This window comes from Oryza brachyantha, chromosome 10 (genome assembly GCF_000231095.2).
Source record: "Oryza brachyantha chromosome 10, ObraRS2, whole genome shotgun sequence".
Classification (NCBI taxonomy): domain Eukaryota; kingdom Viridiplantae; phylum Streptophyta; class Magnoliopsida; order Poales; family Poaceae; genus Oryza; species Oryza brachyantha.
The window spans coordinates 4,049,502-4,066,322 of NC_023172.2; positions in this window are offsets into that span (position 1 = coordinate 4,049,502).

Consider the following 16,821-nt stretch of genomic DNA (forward strand, 5'->3'; position numbering starts at 1 on the left):
ACTGTGTTTTTAAACTAAACAGAAAAACCTTGTTGATTTATTGCGCAATTAATCGGAGGCATGACGTCAGCGCAGGAGTGAGAGGAGGCTGACGGCTGGGGCCCATTTGTCAGTGGGAGAGAGGAGAGATTGAGGGGATGACACGTGGGCCCGGGGAGGAGAGGAGAGAGAGAAGGGAGGGGTGGCTGACGGGTGGACCCCATTGGGAAGGGAGAGAGAGAGGGCATGGTGTCCGGCTGTCACACCCGGAGTTTCGTCCTAAGCCTAAATCGTAAAAGAAATCCGTAGGTAACAATTGGCTTAATTAACTCAGGAAAAATCCCTCTAAAAGAACCTAATTTACTTAAAATCGAGGCTCGCAAATCGACTAACAGGACTTAAATTTTAAATTGCAGAAGTATAAAATTTGGCCAATCAAATTAATTTAAAATTCGGCAAAAGTGGGGTTTTCCTTTTTCCCTCCTTTTTCCTATCTTTTTCCCTTCCTTCTCAATTGGGCCGAAGTCCAATTTTCCTCCCTCTTTCTTTTTCCTTTTCTTTTTCTTTTTCTCTTCTTCCCGGGCCGGCCCAGCCGAGCCAGCCCGCAGCCTCCTTCTCGGCCGGCCCAGCCGAGCCGGCCTCCCTCCGCCCGCCAGCGCGCGTCCCGCCTGGGCCGCCGCTCGGCCCAGCTCCCGCGCTCACCGCTCGCCCGCGCCGCGAGTCCGCACCGCCTCCCTCCTCTCTCTCGTGCCACTGACAGGTGGGGCCCACCTGTCAGCGACTGCTCCGCCACCCTGCGCCCGCGCCGCGCCGGCCGAGTCCGAGTCCGCCGCCGCGCCGCAACCGCCGCCGCCGCAACGGCTGCCGCCGGGACCGCGTCGTCGCCGACTCGGTCTCCAACCTCTGCCCGCCCTAGCCGGTGCCGCCACCCTATAAATCCCGAGCCACCGCGCGCCGTCGCCCACTTTCCGCCGTCACTCGTGTCGCCGCCGCGCTGCCGCCTCTCGCCGCCGCCGCGCAATCTCGTCACCAGCCGCCGGCCGCCGCCGCCCTGTTGCGTCACCACTTCCGTCCCGCTGTCGCCGACTTCCTGCCGCCCTCGCCGTCGCCGGGGAGCCTCCTCGGTGCTGCGCGTTCCCTCGCCGCCCGGTCGCCGCCGTGTCTCGCCCGTCGCTGCCACCCGTCGATCTCCGCCGCCACCGTCGATCTCCCGCTCCCACCCGCGTCGCCACCTCCGCCTCGGTCTCGCCGACCCGCCCGCGCCCTCGCCGCCGCCGGTGAGCACCCGCACCCTCCTCCCCTCTTTCTCCCCCTTCCGGCCGACCGCCGCCGAGTCGCGCGCCGTCGCCGAACGAGTGCGAAGCTCGTCCCTCCCGCCGGCCGCCGCGGTCGTCGTCGCCTTCGTGTCGCCGACGTCCAGTCGCCGTCGCTTGCGCCCGCGCGTGTCCGCGCTCGCCGCTCGCCGGCCGTCGCCGTGCCAGCCGTCGCCGCTGTTCTGCCGGTTGCGCCCGTGCGTCGCCGCCTCGGCCGTCGTCGCCGTCGCGCCGTCGCCGCTCGCCGGGCGTCGCCGTCGCGCCGTCGTCGTCGCGCCGCCGTCGCCGTGCGCCGTCGCTGCCGCGTCGCCCGCCGCTCCCGCCGGTCGCCGCCGTCCGCCCGAGCCCGCGCGCTCTGCTCCTCTCTGTTCCCCCTTCCGCTGACGTGTGGACCCCACCCGTCAGTTGTCCCCGCGCCCGCCTCCTCTCTCTCTCCTCCCCGGGCCCGCGTGTCAGTCTCTCCCTCTTCCCCTCTCTCACCGACAGGTGGTCCCCACCTGTCAGCCGTCAGCTTCCTCTCTCCTCGCTGACGTCAGCAGCCCCATTAATTGCGCAATAATTGATTTAGGACTTTTCTGTTTAGCTAAAAACCCAGAAAACTTCTAAAATTCATAAGTAATTCATCTAGTCTCCGTTTAGGTCCATTCAAATTTCATTAAATTCATAAAATTGTCATGAATCCATTAAAAATAGTTTCTTTTGCTGTTTCAGTAGAGTTTGTGCCTGTTTTATTTCTTTTTGTGCTTTGTCGCTTAGATTCGGACCCCGCCGAAGAGCCGGTTTACTTCGAGATCGTCGCCGAAGTCCCCCAAGGGCCAGAGCAAGGCAAGTGACACTCATCCTTGAACATATTGAACCTATGATTGCAAATTCCCCGCTTTATTATTTCAAATATGCATTGTTTTAATCAAAGTACTTACTTTACGCTATTTTCGGGTAAACCTTATTATTAAGCCGTTGTTTATCCAACTTTATTCATTGCTGGACCAGGGGTAACTTGATTAGAGTTAGGCCTAGGTTAATGCTTTGCCATGCTTAGAACAAATAGCTCATGGGAAAACACTGTAATCATGCTTAGTTCGGAATAGCTGAGATAATGATTCACCACCCGGTTCGGGTTAATGTCAACTAAAATATTGATAATGGTGGGCTGTGGGTGCATGGTTTTGAGAGTCGCACCCATGGTAATTAAGGACCGGTTCACGGGAAACCCTAGAAGTAAATAAGTGCTAACCACATGCCGAATGGGTAAGGTGGGATTTGGAGCATGACTTCGAACTATTTGACGTACCCAGGCAAGGGTAGGCGTGATGGAGTATGGACGGGCAATCGTGGTGTAACGAAAGCTTCTCCTGCTTCCGGATCTACCAAGGCACAAGAGGGGACTGCCCGACTTGGTGTAAAGGAGGGGGTGAAACCTGAAGTGTGGTGCGATTAAATAGGGAGGGTTGTGTAACGTGTCCTATCACGGTCTCCTTTCCGGTATACCATGGTGGTATGTCGGCGCACGTTCAAGTGTAGTGGAGTCGTGTCTTGTGGGTACAGTAGTACACCTCTGATCAGAGTATAAACTATTCGAATAGCCGTGCCGACGGTTACGGGCGAGCTCCCAGCTTCACTGTGATTAGTGAACCTCTAATAACTTGAGTGAATTGGTTATCACTCGGGACTACCGCAACGTGGGGTAACGTTGAGTAGTGGTTGGGCCTGTTGCAACGTGGTGTAACGTTGGACAGTGTTGTGTTTTTTTGCAATTGTTTATTTACTTGTGCTTTACTGTACTTAATTACCTTTGTTCTTTTAAGCTCTGTTATTTGTTTAAACTGCTGCTTTACTGCAATTAACCCTAGCCTGTCCTTGTTAATCCCATTGCATCATTTATTCTTCCCCTTGTCCGTGTTACTTGTTGAGTACGGTGGTTTGTACTCAGCCTTGCTTAACTTTCCCCCCCAGAGCTAGAAGCCGAGTCAGATGGAGGTGCCTCTCAGGAGTGAGCTGTTCCGCCGTTGAAGCGTTGCCTGTGGACTGGAGCCGTACCCGCTGGAGCTAGTCTACCTTTTTCTTTCCGCTGCATTTCCGTTAGAATAAGTGTAATTTTCAGTTGTTTCTAAGAACGATGGTTATGTACTCAACATTGTCTTTTTGTGTGCCCTGGCTGGTCCTGGACAGGGATTTAATACACAATTAAGTTCAGAAATTCGTGTGAGGAATTTCTGGGCGTGACACCGGCTGGCATGTGGGCCCTACTAGCCGGCCACACAGAACAGAGAGGAGGGGAGGACGACTTCGGCCGGGCAGAGGAGGGCAGTGGCGTCCGGCGCGGAGGGCGGCGGAGGACGGCGGAGGGCGGCGGTTCCGCGGTGGCGACGGCGAGGCGATGGAGGCGGTCCCGAGAGGGTGCGTCGGCGGCGGCAAACGGCGCACGCGCGTGACGGCGACACACCGGTCGACGACGGCGGCCGAAGAGAAAAAGAGGGAGGAAGAGAGAAAGGGAGAGGCTCACCGGGGATGAGAATGACAGCAGCGGGTCGGCCTGGACGAGGCGGAGGTGGCGTGCGGCTCGGAGCGGCGGCGTGCGACTGAATTGGGTGGCGGTGACATCGGCCGAGCGACGTGACGTTGAGCAACCAAGGCGAGCCGTGGCGGCGAGGACGACCATCAACGCGAACGCCCCCAGGAGCGGCCGGCGGCGGCTCGGGGCAGCGTCGCGGAGGTGACGTCGAGGCGAGGGTAACGACGGGCGGAGGGGCGACGGTGACGTCTGGGGCACACACACGCGTGGAGGAGGCGGAGGCGAAGGTGGTGTCGGGCGGAGGGATCGAGGCGGCGTGGCGGCGAGTCAGCCGGCGGCGCGGGTGCGCACGGGTGTGGGCGAAGGGAGCTCAGCGACAGCGTCGCGAGGGTGACGGTGATGGCGGAGGGTGGTGGACGGCGGTGACGTCCGGCAGGGAGTTGGCGAGTGACGGCCCCAGGCAGCGCGGCGACGACGTGCGACGCGGCGGCGAGGGTCGGGGAGAAAGAGGAGAGGGGAGACCGGGGCGGCGCCGAGCATGGCCGGGGAAAGGAGGAGGAGCGGCGCACGACGACGGCTTGGCGGCGTGGCGCGTGCGCGGGGAGGCAGAGGAGGATGGAGGGAGGGGAAACCGTGGAGATGGCGGCCGGGGACTGGCGGCGGTGTCGGTGCAACGACGGCTTTGCGTCGCGCGGCGTGGAGGAGGTGGTTGTGCGGCCTGGACGGGAAAAGCGGCATGGCTGTTGGGCCGGCGCGAGCGGAGCGGCGGGATCGACGGCGACCGTTGCGAGCGACGGCGCGACCGGGGAAAGCGGAGCGATGGTTGCGCGCGGGAGGAGGTGGCGTGGCGGTGGCACGGCTAGGCGGCAGGCGGCCGGGCGAGCGGTGGTCGGCGACGTCGGCGCGACGGCAGCGGACGGCGGCGACGACCGACGGCGCGGCGAGGGGTGGCGCTAAGGATTGGCGGTTAGGCGGTGACCGAGGAAGAGAGGAGGCGCATGGCCGACGGCGGCAACGGTGCCCGACGGCGACGGTGAACGGCGCACGCATGGAGGGGAGGCGGTGCGGCTCGACGGGTGCGGCCGGCCCGGCGAGCAGCTGGCGGCGGCGGTGCGGTGGCACGGTGCAGTGCGGCCTGCGGTGTGGCGACGGCGCATGCCCGGCCAGGGCGACGGCGAGGCCGACGCGCAGCACGGCTGCGGGACAGAGCGAGGCGGGCATAGGTGCTGACGCGGCGACGTGCAGCTTGGTCGCGAGCGGAGGGGGACGACGGGCACGCGCGACCGAGAAGGAGCGGAGAGGTGGCCGGGTGGCGGCGGAGGACGTCGGCCGACGGTGAGCGGCGGGGCGCACTCGCGGTGGCACGAAGAAACAGAGGAAGGGAGGAGGGCGGGCTCACCGACGGACGACAGCGGTGAGGGTGCGAGGATGACGACGCTCGGGCGGCGATGGGTGTCCGGCGGCGCGCTGACAACGGTGCACGGGCGACGAGAGCGGCTCTCCGTGGCGATGATCGGTGACATCCTGAGGCGGGGCGTCGGTGCTCGAGCGGTGGCGAGGGCCGGGCGCGGGGCGGTGAAGGGCGGCAGCGTAGGGGCGACGATGAAAGGGAGCGAGTGGCGGCCAGGGAGGGGATTTAAAGGTTGAGGCCGGCGCGTAGGGCGGGGAGGTAGTTGGTGACGGGTGCGGGAAAGGGGGCAGCGCCGGAAGAAGCGGGGCGGTGGTTACGCCGGGCGACGGATTTGGCGGTGACCGGGGAAAGCGGAGTGGGTGCGGCGGCGCGAGCGGCACGCGCGGCCATGGCGCGACAGAGAGCGGCGGCGTAGCAGTGCTAAGCGGCAGGACGGCGCGGCGACGCGGCGACACGGCGAGGTGCGACGCGACGGGAGCCATGGCGAGGTGGCGGAGAGCGGTGGCGTGCGACAGGGGAGCGGCACAACGCGGACGTCGTGGCGGCTAGGCGCGACGACGCGACGTCGGGCGACGCGGAGCAACGCGACGGCGGGCGCCGAGGGAGAGATTGAGGAGGAAGGGGAAAGCTCACCGGATGGACAACGACGATGGTGGGACGGCGGACGACCGACGATGACCGGGACCGGCGGGCGAAGGCGCGAAGGTGGAGACCGGTGGCGATGGCCGACGACGGGGAGCAGCGCTTGACGGTGAACGCGGCAGCGACACGACGAGAACGCCGGGCGGCTTTGGGAGGCGACAACGACGCGACGGGCGCGGCGAAGCGACGACGCTCCGACGACGGCGGGGAGCGTCGGTGTCGGCCGAAGGAGCTAGACGGGCCCGACAGGTGGGGCCCACTTGTCGGTGTCCTGCGAGAGGGGGAGGGAGGCGAAGAGGACTTGGGGCTCGGCGGTTTGGGCCGTGGCCTGGCTCGGCCCGGTGCGGGGGGGAGAGAGGTAGGGGCAAGCTGGGCCGGGAGAAGGACTGGGCCGGCCCAGCGGGAGAGGAGGAGGAGGCTGAAGGGAGAGAAAAAAAAAGGAAAAGAGAAAAAGAAAAGGGAAAAAGGGAAAAAAAAGGAGAAGGGAAAAAGAAAAGAAAAAGGTAGGAGGGAGAAAAAAAAAGAAATTGCCTCCAATTTTGCCGATTTTTATTAAGTTTATTTGAGCAAATTTTATTGACTGCAATTCAAATATAAATCCTGTTAATAATTTAAAATGCTCTCGGGACATTTTAGAACATCCGAAAAGCTTCCAATTAAATTAAATTAATGTATTACACTGAGTTTCTCCTGAACTTTAATTAACAAATTATTTTTAATGCATTATTTAATTAATTCTTGGCTAGGGTAAAACTCAGGGCGTGACAAACCACTTGGCACGCTTTGGTCGTGACGAGGTTGATACTAGAAAGAAGAATATACGTAAGTTTCTCCAAGGCATGAATAGGGGCATTAGGATACAGCTAGTCATCCAAAACTTCCCCACCTTCCAGCAGATGGCAGACATGGCACCGATTGTGGAGGAAACTTGAAGACAAGAAAACGCTCTCTAGAAGCGTAAGACTGCTCAACTTGGACTCTTACATCTTGGAGCTCCACGTCTCAGGATTAGCCACCCAGTCTAGTACCACAGGCCAATGTTTCCCCCAAGCCTTGGATTTCATGAATGCTCTATGCCACCACGCCCTCCAACAACAGTCCAATCGAGGGTTTATAACGGTAACAATGGAAGCAACATCACCACCTCCAATGCTCCCCTCAGGAACTCACAAGGTGTAACAGGATGCGCTTGGTTTTGATGTGGGAATATAGGACACTATGATACAGAGTGCCCTGAATTTCCTGCCCCTTTGGCCTATGGAACTTCTCACGTTAGCACCACTGGAGCACCTGTCGCACCTCCAGTTACAGCATTACTCAGAAAAGTAGCCAAGCCTCCCGTGTTGCTCCAACCTTCTAACGAGGCCAAGTTAACCATTTGCAGGCAGAATCAACCTAGGAGTCCCTAGATATAGTGATAGGTATGTTCACTATCAACACCATGCCAACCTTTATCTTATTTTATTTCGGAGCTTTGCATTCCTTCATTTCTTATTCTTTTACGGAGAAAAATGGGTTCAAGACCAAAGATTAGAAGTACACATGCTGATCAAATACCCTAAAAATGAAATTAGCCTGGTCATAGAGGGAGTTACCATCATTGCCAGCCCCATTCTTCTAGAATCCTAGGGCTTGGTCTTAATCGTAGGGATGGATTGGTTGTGCAGATACAGGAGTCAGATAGACTATGCTACTCTAACCATTACATTGCAAGGACAAAGCAGAAGTAAAGTGTGGTTTACCGCTCCCTGATGATGAAAGAAGTACTAGTGGTAAATGAAGGTAGGCTCTAACTTCCTTTTTTAGGGGATTCGATCCGCATGGGTACTTCTAAGCTCTTGGTCCTGAACCCATTTTTCTCCACAAAAGAACAGGAAATGAATGATTGCGAAGCTCCAGAGTCAAATAAGATAAATGTTGGCATGAAGTTGACAGTGAACATACCTATCACTACATCTGGGGACTCCTGGATTGGTTCTGCCTGCACGTGGTTGACTCGGCCTCGTTAGAAGGTTGGAGCAGCGTGGGAGGCCTGGCCACTTTTCTGAGTAGTGGCTCTAACTAGAGGTGCGCCAGGTGCTCTAGTGGTGCTAATGTGAGAAGCTCCAGAGGCCAAAGGGGCAAGAAATTAAGGGCACTGTCTTAGTGTCCTATATTTCTGCATCGAAACCAAGCGCATCTTGCTACACCCTGCAAGTTTCTGAGGGGACCATTGGAGGTGGTGATGTTGCTTTCAGTGTTACAACTATAAACCCTCAATTGGACTGTTGCTGGAGTGCGTGGTTGCATAGAGCGTTTCTGAAATCCAGAGCTTGGGGGAGGCATCGACATGTGGTACTAGACTGGGTGGCTGATCCTGAGAAGTGAAACTCCATGATGCAAGAGTCCAAGTTGAGCAGCCTTACGCTTCCAGAGAGCATCTTCCTCCCTTCGAGTTTCCTCCACTATCAGTGCCCTGTCTACCATCTGCTGGATGGTGGGGAAGTTTTGGGTGACTAACTATATCTTAATGCCCACATTAATGCCCTTGAGAAACTTACATATATTCTTCTTTTTAGTATCGACCTCGTCACGACAATAGTGTGCCAGGTGGTTGAACTTGCCAAGGTACTCATTGATGGTGCAGTTGTCTTGCTTAAGTTTATTGAATTCCTTGCTTTTGATGTCGATAGTGCTCTCAGGACCATAGGCAATCCAAAAAGCTTCTGCAAACTCAGCCCAATCAATGGTGGTGGGGGTCCTGATGGGTGTTACGATATTTCTCCCATGTGTTGGTTGCAGGTCCTTTTGAGTTGATGGACTGCATAAAGTGTCTTCTCCCATGGTGTGCATTGCACCAACTCCAACTTCCTTGCCACATCCTTCAACCAATCATCTGCCTCCACTGATTTAGAGGTATGGGAGAATTCTATGACTTGAGTCCTTAGAAACTCATTCAGCTTGGAGCGTCGATCGGGATCATGTTGTGATTGCTGAGTGAGGACGGTCAGGTTCCAGGCTATGCCCTGTAGAATCTGATTCTGCAAGGCTAGAAGGTCTTGGGGGTTGAGGGGAGGTGGATGAGGTTGCTTTCCAAAGGTGGTAACCCCAGTTTCATGTGTTGGTGCGCATGTGCTCGGACCCATGGTCCTGCTGCAGTTCAGGTTCCTCCCTAGTAATGTTGCAAGGGAAGGGTCTCTGCTTTTCATCCTCGAAATGAGAAGGGATATGGATATTGCAGCGAGGGCGTCCAGCCATCTGCTAAAAGGATATAGAGGGGGGAAGTCCTTAACTACGAGGCACACTTTCAATCAAAGATTTGCTACACATCACAGTACATTCAACAAGATGCAAAGTACAATACAACATACAGGGAACAAGACATTTGTCTTTTATACACTGAGCCACAACACCTGGGTTTAACTGGCTAACAACACAATATGAGTTCCATCGAAACGGTGGCTAGACGCGATCTCAACCAACCTTACACTAGTCGCTATCTTGGGAGACCCCCTTATTCAATCCACTAATTTATAGGTTATGACTCATGACAACACAAGCTACTCTAGTGTTAGTCCTCGACGTGCGGCTCCTCGTCATTAGTGTCGATCAAACAGGCAGCATGGAATCAAGTGGAGGCTCCTAGAGAGTAGGGGCCAGCAGTCGGCGGTGCAGGTGTCACGTCTAGAAATTTACACCAATTTCTGAACAATAGCATGCATTAATCTCGGTCCAAGAATCAGTCCGAGTACACACTATGACAAATTAATACAAAGTTCCAAGTCGGGCAGCCCCCTCTTGTGCCTAGGTGAATCCGAAAGCAGGATAGGACCATCGTTATACCATGACTCCCATCCATACTCCATCACGCCCACCCTTGCCTGGGTGCGTCGAATAGGGACAAGCTAGACTACGAGTCTCACCGTTGCCTACTCTGGCTTGTGGTTAGTACGTGTAAGACTTCCCGGGTTTCCTGAGAACTGGTCCTTAATTACCATGGGCACAACACTCAAAACGATGCACCCACAGCCCACCATAAGCAATATTTTAGTTGCATTAATCCACATCGTGAGATTAATAATGATCATAACCATTAAAGGTCTATCAAAGTTTAATAGTTAATTAAACAACAATTGGTGAGCAAGTTGAACTAAGCATGACTAAGCATTACATAAGCCTATTTCTAGTCAAATTAACCTTGGGATGACAATAATAAAGGGTGGGAATCAACGGGTATAAAGGTAAATGCCCAATAGATAAATACAGTAAATAGATTTGTATAAAATGATGCTCGTTTGAATGTAAAGCGGAGATTTTATAATCATGGGATCAATATGTTCAAAGAAGGGTGCCACTAGCCTTGCTCAGACCCACGAGGAACTTCGGCGACGACTTTAGGAACGAAGGCGCTGCGGTGGGGTCCAAAACATACGGCAAAGAGTGCAAAACAAGCAAAACATGCTATAAAACTACTAAAATAGAGAAAGAAACTATTTTTAATGGATTCTTGGCATTTTTCTTGATTTAATAAAACTTGAATGTGCTAAAACGGAGACTAGATGAATTAGTTATGAATTTTAGAAGTTTAACTGTGTTTTAAGCTAAACAGAAAAGTTTTAAATCAATTATTGCGCAATTAATGGGGCTACTGACGTCAGCGGAGGAGAGAGGATTGTGGCGCACGCTGGCGGGGAGGGACGGCGACGCACCCGCGAAGGGGGAGGTGGCGTGAGGCGGTGCGGAGGCGTCGCCCGCGCGGGGAGGACGATGGTGGCGATAGCCGACCGAGATGATGACAGCGGGAGACGGTGGCGGTGCTTGGCGGCGACGACATGGCGGCCGTGAAGCGATGACGACGTCAGGCGGCAACCCGACGGCGGCGGCAAGCGACTCCCGGCGCGCGACGACGGCACGGGCACACCTGCGATGGCGGCGGAAGGAAAGAAGGGGAGGAGGGAAAGGTTTGGGGCGCTCACCGGCGGTAGTGGGGGCATGGTCGCGTCGGCGAGGACGAGGCAGCGGTGGTGATGCGGCTCCGCGGCAGCTGCTGGTGGCAAGGCGTGAGTTTGGGCGGCGGCGGCGAGGCGATGAGGCGCGGCGGCGGCAAGGGACGTGCGGAAAGGGGCGGCGGCGCGCGGGTGAGGGGGATTTATAGGGGAGGAGTGCCGGCTAGGGCGGGCGGCCATTAGGAGGAGTTTGGGTCGGTCACAGGCGAAGGAGGCGGCGACAAACGTGGCGGCGGTGGAGTCGGAGTCGGCGGCGGCTGGTTCGGCCGGGAAGGAGGGAGGCTCGACTTCGTGTGGCGCGGGAGTTGGGCCTGGGCCTGGCTCGGCCCGGCGGGGAGTGAGGTGCACTGGGCCAAGGAGGCCCAGGCGGGGAGAGGAGGGTGTGGGGAGGAGAAGGGGAGGTGGGCCGGTCGGCTGGGCCGGCCTGGGAGGAGGAGGAGGGAGAGGAAGGTGGAGGGAAAGAAAAGGGGAGGAAAATTGGACTTCGGCCCAATTTGAGAAGGAAAAGGAAAAAGAAAGAAAAAGGAGGGAAAAAGGAAAATGCCCCACTTTTGCCGAATTTTAAACTAAATTTATTTAAGAAAATTTTATTGATTGTAATTCAAGTTTAAATCCTGTTAATAATTTAAAATGTTTTTCGGGACATTTTATAACACGAAAAGCTTCCAATTAATTAATTAAATTTGCACACTGCTTTTCTCCTAAACTTTAATTAGACAAATTATTTTTAATGCATTGTCCAATTATTTTTAGGCTTGGCTAAAACTCAGGGCGTGACAGCAGGGGAGGCGCCGCGATCTAAAAGGGTTAGACTGGCGGCAACATGGAATAGGAAAAGTGAAGGGGACATCACTCATTTGGATATTCACAACAATCCTTCGCTAGTTATTCAAGGTCCAATCACAAGAGCTTAGACATGACAATTGAATTTAGAGGTGAGCTCGTTCTTACGTTTTTCTTTATATGAATTTGAGGATAAATTTCTTCCTAATGATTATATTATTATTAGCAACATTGGAAAAGACAAGTAGATACTTAGAAATAGACTTAGAGATGCAGAGGTCAAGCAAGAATGTTCAAGTCAAGATGGAGGCCCAAACCAAGTCAACTTCGAGTACGGTTTGAAGTGCATGACCATTCTGCACTAAAACGGCCGCCCATGTCACATATATGTTTGGATTGGGGTGTTCTTTATATGGATGGAAAACTAAAAAGATAACATTTTTAGTAGTTTTGGTCTCATGTTCAAATTCATTACAAGACATCACATATCGACTCAACAAGTGGATGTCCATAATCTGTTCCGTTGTTGCATCGCTGAATTTTGGCCTAATAAAATATGAAACATACCAACATTGCTATCATCTAAATTGCTCACAACTTTCTTCCTGTTCTTCAAACCATCATACCAAGACTTAAAAATTTTACTCTGTTATCCATTTGACCTATTTTTTACCTTTTCGACAAGTGTTAGACTAGATACTTCAACAATGTTTTCCTTCATCAATCCTTCATGGTTATAAGCCTTACTGCTCTTGCTGTTTAGTGAGGAACATGCCATGTGAACGGTACTCGATTCACCCTACCTTTTATTGTCTCAACTACTGTTGAAACAAACTTATTATCTTTCTTCATTGAAAGAGATAAATTATGACTTTTTTATGCACTTGCAAATAATCTTCTTGGTTTCTTAGTTTCAAATGAACTACATGATATTCCATAACTTCTTGTTGAACCTTTTTTTCCCATAAAGTAGTTTTGATATTTCCTGCCAGTTTTGGAAGGGCATTTGTCATTAAAATACATATAGTATTAATTTAAGGCATAATTAAATTATGAAAGTAGTACGAACATCTATATTGCCTGCAATAATAGGTACCAATATGACCATATTTCTAAAATGATAATTGCTTGCCTTCGATTGACTCTAGATTGTGCTGAGAATGTCATGTAGTACATAACTAAACATATAAAACAAAACGTTATAGTGCTATGATTTCGTAATTTGTATTCTGTTAACTACCGTACAATTATATGGCATGTATCATTGTTATCATCATGATATGCATTATTCTTCTCGTCATGTCATTCATCATTTGAATTTATCCCACCATTTTGAACCTACCGTAAGACAAAAGAGTTAAAGTCCCAGTAAAAAATGTCATTGCTTTAATGACATTCAATAAAATATATTCCTAATTGCACAAAATAATCAGATTACATTTTCATACTCAAAACAATTATTTTCCTAAATAGAATTATCACCAAGTCCTACATTTTGCTCAGTATTGGTATGCATATTGAAATCCTTGGCCTGCAAATGCATGACCACCTATACAGTCACAAACATTTTGGCATGCAAATATCTAATTTAAATATAATATTTAATCTATATTTTCAATGTTCCCACCAAATTTGTTTATCTTTTCGAATTGCAATCTTTGTAGACATTTCTTTTCTTCCCAGTTATTTATCAATGGATGCTCATGGAGTGCATAATCAAGTAAATCTCTCTGTGCTTGAAAATGTTCAAAGTACCAGACCGGATCAGAGACAAAAGTACAACTTTGACGATTAGCACATGATATAAAATGAGTACCAAACAATTACAGACTGCACAAATCAATAATACATGTAGAAGTGCCAACTTGCCAATAAGACATGTTCTTCAATTCATCTTGTATCTTGGTAGGTTATTTAGCATATATTCCAGTGTGAACTTGTTCCAATTGTAATCTTTTGTTTTTGAAACGTCCGACACTACTTCCAAATAGTGGTTGCTAACATACTCTTTTGAGCAAGGAGCTAAGCTGTACCAACCATATACAACACTATCATTCTGACAAAATGCTCATCAGCTTTTCCCTTGGCTATTTCTGCTTCCAAATGTTTAAAGTGATTGAAGTTTCACCTTTTCCCTTGTATAACTAAAATAAAGTAGAGTCTGCAACTTTTTTGGTAATTTCTATAGTTTTTGCTTGGTCTGATAAACCTAAGATGCAGTAAACATCCCAAGAAGAGATAGAAATCACCTAGCCCCCAATGTAGAAGGTCCTATCAACATGGACATAATGCTCTGCAAGTTCCTCAAGTAACATACGATGAATGGACATTGTGGGGATTTTAAGAAAATTCCCTAATCTTACATATTCTCCACAGCTTGTACTTGATAGGGTTTTAGTCTTTTGCATAATGCAGCAAAATTTCCATGCATACGTACAGTTGAGGCCTCGTTAAGAAACATGACAGGGTCGAACTCAAGAAAGAAATTACCAAACATCGCTAAAAACGTATGAATTCATGTAAATATCATAGTTTTAATGCCTCAAAAACTGCCAGCTTCTAGAATGTTGGGATGAACAAAATAAACCACACACCTTCAGGTGGAAATTGACCTACAACATAACTATAATCAAAATTAAGAAACCCAAATATAGAAAGAATATGAATGATTTTCCATAAAAGAAAAGAGTGACTGCCCCATAACATTGTAGATTTTCTGTTGGCAAGCACAAGTGAACAGAAATGTTTATCTTCCAAGGTATGAAAAGTGTCTTAAGACTGTATCACAAATATTTTTCGATTCATACCAGGATGTAGTAGGAAATATTACAGATTTTGTTAAAAACAGAATGAAATTGACCAAAACGCAAATTAATCTGAAGATTGCAATATGTACGGTTTGCTTTTGAATCACAAATACCTTGCAAAACCGCCTGCATGCAGCCAGCCTGATGTTTCCCATTTTCCACCCACATCGAGCAAGCCTAGGAGGGCGTCTCCGTGCCACTGCTCACTCTTGCTGCTCCTCTTCCCACCTCCAATGCCGTGCTAAAGAGAGGTGCTTACATAAAAAAACCGGATTTGTTTTGGCACGTAGGATTGGCGAGCTGCTTAGCTGAGGAAGCCACTGCTTCATATGGCGTCGATCCCTCTGAGGCGCTCCAGAAAATAAATTCAGACGACGATGGTGTCGACGCCCAAAAAATGCGTCAACAGAGCTGATAATTTGGAGCGAGCCAACAACCATACAACGTCACCAAGCAGATAATTAGGAGCAAACAAACAACCATGCAACGTGAACAGCCGCTTATCTTTGGTAACAAATTTAGATGCAAACGAGCACGAGGCAACAAACAACCAAATCTGTCACACATATCTACGTTGCTATTATCTCTCCTTTCTCTTGTACACAAACCAAGGAGTCCTATACTGACACTACATTCATGCATTTGTTGAGTTCTCATTCAACAAACGAGGTTCCAGAATCATGTTCACAAGCACAAAATATTGATGCATCTCTCCCACATTATCAAAAGATGTCATCTTCTTCACCAAGGATCCAAAGAAGCGGCAAGCGTCCTTGATCATCATCGGTTCGAATTGATGTAGCTCCAAGTGACGGCGGGGACACAAGAATAGAACCGGTTATGTCTAACGAGCTTAAAGTGTCATCCCTATCGGGCATGCCTCCCGTCACTAAACAAAGGTCAGTAATGTAAAAAACTATGTGGGCATCCGACCGTCACGGATGATACTCATCTCAATTGAGCCTAAATTATGGCCTGTCACAGATGACTCTCATCTCTGACGGGGCGTAATTATGGTCCATCACAGATGACTCTTATCTCTGACGGGCCATAATCTAGGCCTGTCACGGATGAGTATAATCAAAAATAAATAAATTTTATCATCTATGGACTCTCATCTCTAACGGGCCATAATTATGGTCCGTCACGGATGACTCTCATCTCTAACGGGCCTAGATTATGGCTCGTCACAAATGAGTATAATCCGAAAAAATAAATTTTATCATATGTGTGCCTTTGGTCATCTCTAACGCGCATTTGTTAGTCAAACATCTCTGACGGACATTTTGTTAGCTTTTATCCTCACTCGCGTACCTTCCCGGTAGGTCACCCATCTAGGAATTTCTAGGCTAAGCTTCCCGGTAGGTCACCCATCTAGGAATTTCTAGGCTAAGCACGCTTAACCTCGTAGTTCTTTGAAGATTGCTTCCGGGAAAGAAATTGTAATTTGTTGGTATAAGTATCATATTAATCCTATTAACCCCTAGGCTAGGATGTCACATCCTAACATCCCCAACTCATATACATTTATTCACAAACACAACCATCAATATATTTAACACAACCACATTCATACAAATTTTACTCTGGTATTTTTGCTATATAAAATTTTTTTTGAACAATTTGAATTTGAATTTAAAAATATGACAACTTCAAAAAATATTTTTAAATAACAAATGATTTCAACTGAAAAAGTCATCAACAAAAAATTTGTATAACTCATCAATATCTATAACTTTTATTTTGTTCATTTTTCTATACAACATTTTTTAAACAGTTTGATTTTGAATTTGAAAATATGACAAATTCAAACAATATTTTGAAATACTAAATGATTTCAACTAAAAAAGTCACCAACAATAAAGACGTATAACTCATCAAGATCTATAACTTTTACTTTTGAATTTTTGCTATATAACATTTTTGAACAATTTGAATTCAAATTTAAAAATATGACAACTTCAAATAATATTTTCGAATACTAAATGATTTCAACTGAAAAAGTCATTAACAACAAAGTTGTATAACTCATCAATATATATAACTTTTATTTTGTTCATTTTCCTATACAACATGCTTTTGAACATTTTGAATTTGAATTTGAAAGTATGACAACTTCAAACAACATTTTGAAATACTAAATGATTTCAACTTAAAAAGTCATCAACAACAAAGATGTATAACTCATCAAGGTCTATAACTTTTATTTTGGTTATTTATTCATCCGATAAAGTGATAGTAACATTGTTCACAAAATTTACATATTTCTCATCTGGTTTATAAACTATAACACAAATATGTCAATTTTGTGAATAATGTTACTAGCACTTTGACGGATGAAGAAATGACAAATATAAGAGTTATAGTTCTTGATGAGTTATACAACTTT